The sequence below is a fragment of the Ictidomys tridecemlineatus genome, chromosome 5 (genome assembly GCF_052094955.1).
Source record: "Ictidomys tridecemlineatus isolate mIctTri1 chromosome 5, mIctTri1.hap1, whole genome shotgun sequence".
NCBI lineage: Eukaryota > Metazoa > Chordata > Mammalia > Rodentia > Sciuridae > Ictidomys > Ictidomys tridecemlineatus.
In genome coordinates, this window is record NC_135481.1 from 28,636,807 (window position 1) to 28,646,071 (window position 9,265).

The window sequence follows — 9,265 nt, forward strand, 5'->3', positions numbered from 1 at the left end:
GGACATTTCACATCCTGACCATAACACACCAACAGTATACAAGAGTTCTCCACATGCTCACCAACACTTACCATTCATCTTTTTGCAACAGACATTCTAACAGATATAAACTTGTACCTCATAAGTGGCTTTGATTTTCATTTCCCTGATGACCATTTTTTTCATATGTATCTTGGTCATTCATATCTCCTTTTTTGAGAGATGTGTGTTCAAATCTGTTGCCCACTTTGAATCAAATTGCTTATCTTCTTGCTATGAATCGAGTTCCTTATATGTTTTGGAATCAGTTACTTAAATGACATGTGGTCTGCAAATATTTCTCACATCCCTTGGTTTGTCTCTTTACTCTATTAATTGCTTCATTTGCTGTGAAGAAGCTTTTTAGTTTGATGCAACCTTTTTCGTCTAATTTTGCTTTTATTTCCTGTGTCTTTGTAGTCCTATCCCAGAAAAAAATGTCATGAAACTTTTCCTTTATTTATCTATTTTTTTGGCTAGTAGCTTTACAGTTCCCAGTCTTAAGTCTTTTGTCCATTTTGAATTGATTTTTATATATGGTGTGAGAAAATAGTTCAGTTTCATTCTTCTACATGTAGATATTCAGTATTTCCAATATCATTTGTTGAAAAGATTATTCTTTCCCTATTGTGTGATTTTGCACTTTTGTCAAAAACCAATTGATCATAAATACTTTGGTTTATTTCTAGGCTTTCTATCCTGTTTTATGCTGTTTTGGTTATGATAGTTTTATTTTGAAATCAAGAGTGTGATGCCTCCAGCTTTATCTTTTTGCTCAAGATTGCTTTGGTTATCCACGGTCTTTTCTGATACCATAAACTTTAGGATATTTTTGCTACTTCTGTGAAAAATGGATTTGAAATTTTGGTAGAAATTGCTTGAATCTGTAAATCAATTTACATAATATAGGCAGTTTAATAACATTAAGTCTTTGATTCCATGAACATGAAATATCTTCTATTAGTCTTCTTAAATTTCTTTCATCAATTTTTTTATAATTTACAGAATATATACATTTCCCTTCTTTGATTAAACTCATTCCTAAGTATTTTGTGTGCTATTGTGAGATTGTTTTCTTAATTTTTTGTTTGGATAGTTTATTGTTAGTATAAAGACTTACTACTGATTTTGTGACTTCACCAGGTTTTTTGTGGTGTTATTAGCAGTTTCTATATATAAAATCATGTAATCAGCAAACAGTGATTTCATTTCTTTGTTTCTAGTATCAGTGCTTTTTATTTGTATTCTTATCTAATTGCCCTCACTGATAGATCTCATAGAACCATACAGAGTAGAAAGGTGTTTACTATAGATTTAGGAGGAAAAGAGGGATGGGGAAATGGGAAATATTAATCAAATGGTAAAAAGTTTTAGTTAGACTAGTAGAGCAAGTTTCAGTAATCTATTACATTTCCTAGTTACCATAGCAGATAATAATGTATTTTATATTTCTTTTCTTTTCTTTTTTTATATAAAGGATTCAGCCCAGGATCATTTAACTGAGCCACATCCCAAGCCCTTTTTATTTTTTATTTTGAGACAGGGTTTCACTAAGTTGTTCAGGGCCTCACTAATTGCTAAGGCTGGCTTTGAATTTTGCAATCCTTCTGCCCCAGCCTCCAGAGCCATTAGAATAACAGGCACATACAACACCCAGCAATGTATTTTATATTTCCAAATTGTTAAAATAATAAATATTTAATGTTCTCACCACAAAAAAGTGATAAGGAAAATGGATGTGTTAGTTATCTTGATTAAATATTTCTATAATGTAGTCATAGATCAAAACATGACATTGTATCCCACAAACACAACTCTTATTCCAATTTTTAAAAATACCTTGTTGAGGACATACCATGATTATGAAGGTGGATTTCCCAGGATGAGACTTATCTATTGCACTCCAGATGTTCTGTTCCCTGAAATTTCCCTAAATGCAGGAAATCTGACTCCATAATTCGTGGGAACTGTGTTTGTACTTTCCTCTGGAAGTTTGTATATTAAAGATAAGGCTTAAACAGAGAAAAAATTCAATTAATAATGTAAAGTAAAAATTTACTATTAAAATGAAGAATAAAAAATCAATATACAAAAATCAATAGCTTTTCTATATATCAATAATGAGTTAATTGAAAAGGAAATCAGAAAAACAGCCCCATTCACAATATCCCCATCCCAAAATAAAATATCTAGAATTAAATCTAACCAAGGAGGTAAAAGACTCCTACAAGGAAAATTATAGAACACTGAAGTAGGAAAATGAAAAAGACACTAGAAGATGGAAAGAACTCCTATGTTCAAAGATGGGCAGAATCAATATTGAAATGACTATTTTACTTTAAAAAAAAAAAAGCAATTCCCTGGTTTCAAATTAATCTATAAAGCTATAGCAACAAAAAATGCATGGTGTTGGTATAAAAACAAACATGTAAACCAAACAAACCCACAGTTATCTGATCATTGGAAAAGGTGTTTTTAAAACCTTTTTTAACAAAAAGTGCAAGGAAAACTGGTTATCTACTTGTAGAAGAATGAGCAAAGATCCATATCTTTCACCATGCACAAAATTTAACTGGATCAAAGACCTAGGATTAGATGAGAAACTTTGCAACTGCTAGAAGAAAATGTAGAGTCAACACTAACACATACATGCAAGAAACAGCTTTTTCAATAAGACTTCTAAAGCTCAGAAAATAATACCAAGAATTAATAAATAGGATGACATCAAATTAAAGTTTCTGCACAGCAAAGGAAATAATTAAGAATGTAAGAGAGGTCCTATAGAACAGGAGAAAATCTTTGCAAACTACTTTTCTGACATAGGATTAATATCCAGAAAAAAATATATATATATATACTCAAAAAACTACACCAGAAAAATTAAATAGGTGGCAAATGAACTAAACAGAAATTTCTCAGAAAAAAAAAAAGAAATGAAGGACTGGAGATATAGCTCACTTGGTAGAGTGCTTGCCTTGCATGCACAAGGTCCTGGGTTCAATCTGAAGCACCACAAAAAAAAGAAGAAGAAATGCAAAAGACCAACAAATATAAGAAAAAAAAAGTTCAACATCATTAGCAATTAGGGAAATGCAAATAAAAAACTGTACTGAGACACAAATTGGCGTGAATATACTATGTATACAACCAGAGATATGAAAAATTGTGCTCTATATATATAATAAGAATTGTAATGCATTCCACTGTTATATATAAATAAACAAATAAATAAATAAGAAAAAACTGCACTGAGATTTCATCTCATTCCTATTAGAATGGCAGTCATCAAGAATGTAAAAAATAATGAAAGCTGGACAGAATGTGAGGGAAAAGGAACACTTTCACACTGTTGGTAGGATTGTAAATTAGTACCATCACTCTGGAAAACGATATAGAGGTTCCTCAAAAGACTAGGAATGGAACCATGATATGACCCAGCTATACCACTCCTTGATATTTATCCTAATGAATTAAAGTCCTCATACCTACTATGCAGTGATACATGCATATCCATGTTTATAGCAGTACATTTCACAATAGCCAAACTATGGGACCTGCCTAGGTGTCTGTCAATGGATGAATGGATAAAGAAAATGTATGTATACACATTGGAGTTTTATTCAGCCATAAAGAAAACTATAATTATGTCATTTTTCAATAAAAAGGATGGAACTTGAGAACATTATGTTACGTAGAAACCAAACTCAGAAAGTCAAGGGTCCTGTTTTCTCTCGTATGTGAAAGCTAGAGAGAAAGAAGGAGGGAAAAAGATGGCAGCCTGTGGGTCTCATGAAAACAGAAGGGAGACCAATAGAGTAGAGGAAGGGATCAGGGAGATGAAGCAGCGGGGATACTGGGGACAATGTGACCAAATAATTGTGTGCATATATGAATATGTAACAATGAATGCAACTATTATGTGTAAATAAAGTGTATCAATAAAAATATGGGGAAAAAATCATGAAACAAAAAGTAGTGTTGGAACATGGGCAAATGGCAAAATACCTGGTGTTACTCAGTTCTGGCTCTCACTCCTCCTTCTAAAATAACAATTATTTTATTTTTCTTTACTCTTCTTCTGGTTAGACGGAAGTAGCTCCTCAGTTTTGTCATCCAATATTGTGTCAGCATAGATGTCACTCATCCTTATGACAGGATAATTGTGCAGGCTGATGATAAGCCTCACTATTTCTGAGGGGAGCACTGACCAATGGCACAGGCCCCCTCGGGGGAGTGGCAGGAGGACAAGCTGAGCCAGTCCATTGACCTGCATATATCTGAGACCTGGGCTACAAGAACAAACAAGAATGAACGGTAAGCCCTGATGTTACAGCAAGAGAACAAAGGTTGAAGCTAGGCATACTTTTAACAAGGTTAAATCAACAGTGAACAGAATTTGCTACCTGGGAATCACTTTTCACTGAGTCACAATTATCAGATCCAAGCTTCACAAGAATACGTTCTCCACAAAAAGAAAAAAAAAATGGCCAGAAGTCTGAGACCATGCCCTTGGCCAAAATAAATACCAATGATTTTACCTGAGCTGTCCTATGAGTCCAGATGGTCAAGTCACTTGTAAGAACTACAGAGGAAAGTCTTGAATTGATTCATTATTTAACCAACATGGATCAAGCTTCCATAACGTGAGAAAGGCTTGAAAAGAAGAGTAGACATAATCGTAGTCTGTGAGGAGTTTTCAGTCCACTAAATAATAACCAAGTATTATACATTGCCTGTCTTTCTCTGGATCTAGTGCTCCCAATTAAGCCCCACATCTAATCTCAAAGAAACCCTGTGATAGCTTACTAGGTGAAAATATAGCAGTCTGTAATTGGAAATAGACTGTCAGACTGAGGAAAATATTTGATTATGACTTAAGGAGTTGCCTCTATCCACGTTTGAATAGCCAAATATCCCAAGAGAGAGGATAAAATAGAGAATGAGGAAGCCCCACAAAGATGAGACAGTATATAAAAATTGGAGTAGATCTATATCACAGCATGCTATTCTCTTGTACAAAGGAGAAAAGAAATACATTTTTATGTTTCCCACAACAATGTGCCCTCAGGGTCTCAGGTAGAGGGACTAAGGAGAAGCAAATTCTCCTGGGACTTGGATGAGAAGCAAGGTGCCTTCACTTCTTAGGAGTACTTCAACTTAGGAGTACTTAGGAGTGCCCAGCTCCTCTGGCTTTAAGCTTTCCATCCCACCCTTGTGGTTCAGGAAACCTAGAGTTGGTAGAAGAAAGTTCTGGGGAGGAGTCCTAAAGTTGGCCCATCTAGCTGCAAACTTGGTGCTTATTTTCTCATCAAGTACTCCAGAGTTCACGCACAAGGAAACCACTTTCTCAGGGGGCAAAGAGCACTCAACCACTTCCTTTCTACTCAAACCCACCCCTTGCCCCACTGCCTCAATCTTGCTGCCCCTGCATGAAAGCTATGGAAAAAAGTCCTACAACGTCAGAGCCAGCATAGACCTTAGAGATCATATTGTACAGTCTTTACTTAAAAAAAAAATTAGAGCCCATAGACATACCATATCTTGTCTAAGGCCAGTCAGCCAGCCTCCAAATTCCTTAAGATCTAAGCCTTGGTGATCTACTCACATGCATCCATTCATGCATTTATGTAAATAACACTAGAGCGAGCAAGGATCAAATTGTGTATTTTCATTTTAAGAAGCACCTTAGATACAATATATGTTTTGTACTGTGGAGGAAATGAGGTTGAGCTGAGTATTTCTCTCCTATCTCTGTATCATGAATATAAACATGGGGACAAAACAAATACAAATGTAGAAACTAAAGTTATCTTAAAATTATTTCACCAGTGTTGCCACTGGTATTCCTCATTGATTAGAAGCTACTTTGGCTTACTCACAGCTTAATTTTGCTTGTTAAAGAAAGTAAATCAGACTCCAAACCATCCAATGCACCTGAGGTATGATATTTGCAGCTTTCAACAAACACTGGTTAGACAAGCTGACCATGATACAAAATCATTCCTTCTCACCACCTTTCTGTCAGACTACTCGTGTGTCCCACAACCACCCTTCTGGCCCCCTCTGTCTTGCCACTTGCTGATGCTATTTGCCAGGGAGTGAAGGTGTCTGTGAGCTTTGAAAATTGGATCACAGGGACAGCTCCACGCTGGCCCCAGTCATGCTGACGGCAAGACTGATCAATCAATACCCTGTGTGACACTTTCAGAATTCATTGGAAATGATGCCCTTTTCAAATGACACCCACATTTTATCAAGGGCAGCTCCAGCGAGGGGGAAAAACACCAATGTGTTTTTCTAAGATATATCTGATTCCAGTAAACTTTGTTGGTTAGGACCAAGAAGTCTGTATCTCTAGCTTCCCTGCACCCATCTCAAAACCTTTGAACAAGGAGGAAACGCAATGTTTAGACAGTTTTGCAAGCTGAAATTTTTCTGAGCCCCTAAATCTCACATATAGAATAGAAATGATCATTCCCGAAGAGAGTTTTTTGTTTTGTTTTGTTTATGCTAGGTTTGTTGTGGACTTATAGCACACCAGATTCACAGAGAAAACAAATGGAAACTTTCATTCAGAATGAAAGGTTAAAAAATTCATGGCTACTGTTTAAAACAGGAGTTGACCCTTCTTTGTCCCATATGATGTAGAGGAACATAAAGGCAATAGTTAGCCTGCCTTGTGGTAAAATATCTGAAGGGGGAAAGGACACAGGGTCAGCAACATAGGCCAGCCCAGAAGGTTAACTGTGCTGCTGCAGAACAAAACAAGGTGGCAAGCTCTGTTTTCACTAAGTTCTAATAAGGTTACAGAGTGTTCTCAGCATATCCCAACACTAGGTGGTTCACTCAGGCTCCAGGAAGAGAGACTTCAAAGGGCCTCGAGGAACCAAGAAATGAGAGGAGTGATTCTTCCAACTAGAGGCCTCCGAAGGAAAGGATGAGGAAAGACAGCAGACAGAATTAGGATCAAATGTGTCACTGTGTGAACAAAACCCCCATTCCATCAGAGCACAAGTTCTCAACTTGAGCAGGCATCAGGATCACCTGGCAGGCTGGTTAAAAGACAGGTTGCTCGGCCATGGCTCCCAAGTTTTTGATTATGCAGGTCTGGGGTGGGGCCCAGGACTCTGCATTTCTAACAAATTTCCTTGTGGCGCCGCTGTTGTGTCTCTGGCGACCACAGTTTGAGTACTACTGGTTTAGAGTAGTATAAAATTACCAACAAATGAAACAAACTCAGCTGTATAAATGCAGCAGAATTGTTTTTATTCTATCCTTCCCACCAGGGTAAGTACATTAAAGCACATCTTTAATGAAACCAACTTTCCAAAACGATGTTCGGTTTCTGTTTGTTGTTTGGTTTGTTTCTGTTTCTCTGACTGGTTGGTTTGATATTTTTTTATCACTTTTGGTTTCAAGGGGTTTTTTTTGCCTGGTACTATGAAAGACCAAAGGTGGATGAGAGACTTCTCTTATGACAATGACAATTCTGAAAATAAAACAGGCATGTGACTAGTCCTTGACAGTTCCAGCCCCGCTTAAGGTTCAGGGAGCAATCACTGGGGCCTTGAGTATCCAGGTCAACTGAGTTAACCAGATGCTGGTCAATCATGGGGCTCTGGGCTGTCACAATGAGTGGGCAATCAATGGGCCATCCTGTTCAGATGCTGAAACACTCAAAATCTAATGCCTGACCATTTGAAGTTCTGATTACCATGAACTCCAAGTAAGCTACCTTTCAATGGTTCAGTTCTCAAATATGAAGCGATTTCATTGGTCTCCTGGTAATTTCCCCCTCAGCCAGTTAGGTTAATTATCTAACACAACGCCCCCCCCCAAAAAAAAATCTTAAAAATAAAACAATTAAGATAAATAATTTTCATGTTTCTGACAGATATTCAAGTAGATTTTATGAGAAATTTGTTTTTTATTTAAGATACCAAATGGAAACAAATCTATGAGCATAAGAATATAAAACTGAACAGAGTATCTTTCTCCAGCTCTTAGCTCCTCTTTACACAGAATTCCAGTATCCATGGATTTGCTTCTGAGCAGCTTTTCAGCAACGGGGAGAATTTCACTTTTCTGATGCAGTGTGTGAGATTTCTAAGGCCCTCCATCTGGGGATAATTAGAAAAGAAAAAGTGATGTAGAGAATAGGAAAAGCAGCAAAACGGACAGTAGAACACAGGCTTCTCTCTGTCAGGATGAGGCCGGCCTCAGAGCTACACTCAGGTGCCTGTGGAAGGCAGGAAGCAGGGTGTGGTGCTGAGCATGCTTCCGCATGAAGCTAGTTGAGCAAAGAGAGTTTCTAAATCTCTGAGTATTAGGAATAGAAGGTGAGAAACACCCCACTCAGTGAGAGGGAATTGGTGAGGGTTTGCTTACTAGCTTTTGTTTCCCCTGTCTTTTCTCCATCTTTAACATCCAAGTCATTCTGCACTTCTGAATTCAAGTAGGCCCCGAGAGATGAGAGGCCACAGCTCTAAGCTGCCAAAGTAAAACCACAAATGAAGAGCTCAGGAGAAGCCTCGAGAAGTTACTGTCTTTAAAAAGATACCACACTTCTATGCATCCACAGCCAAGGGTCTTGTCTGGATCAGTGGTGCACACCTGTAAACCCAGGTACCTGGAGGCTGTGGCAAAGAGCAACTCAAGTTCAAGTCCATCTTGGAAAATATGGCAAGACCCTGTCTCCAAAAAATATATTTTTCTTAATCTTGTAGTGGGTTTGGGCCACTGTTAGTCAGAAAAGCAACAATTGAGAAGATGAGCTAAATAAACATGGCACAGAGAAGTGCAAGGATCAGCAGGTTCTGTGTTTGATCATGACAAACTTCCAAAAGTAATAACTGCTACATCTCTCCTACGTTTCAAATTTCACCCAAGTTCTTTTGAACGACTCTAACCAGAATCCATTCAGGGAGGGGGTCTAAGAGGTATAATCCCAGTTTAACAAAACTGGCATTGCCTCATCCCAAAGCATAGTTGTAAGAAGGAAAACTGGCAAGAGTATTTTGAAACTAAATAATTTGTCCTATTCCGAAAAAACTAGAAATTCATTAAAGGTTTTAGCAGCGAATTGCACATCTAATTTCTCTTTATGAAAAAAATAACTAAATGTGTGTGCTGTATATCACAGAGAACAAGAGGTTCTTTTACCCACCTCTAAGTTTACTCAAATTATTTCTTCTCCCTAATTGTTCCTACCCTTGCCCAACCAGTTGGAAAACTCTTCCTGCTCACA

The 9,265-nt window shown here is 37.3% G+C and overlaps 1 non-coding gene across 1 annotated transcript; it reads left to right on the top strand.

Moving 5' to 3' along the window:
- The first annotated feature begins 1,849 nt into the window (after positions 1–1,849).
- On the top strand, positions 1,850–2,006 carry LOC120886983 (U1 spliceosomal RNA). Its single transcript, XR_013439937.1, has one exon. It is a non-coding gene; the product is annotated as a U1 spliceosomal RNA (small nuclear RNA).
- Positions 2,007–9,265: the final 7,259 nt, after the last annotated feature.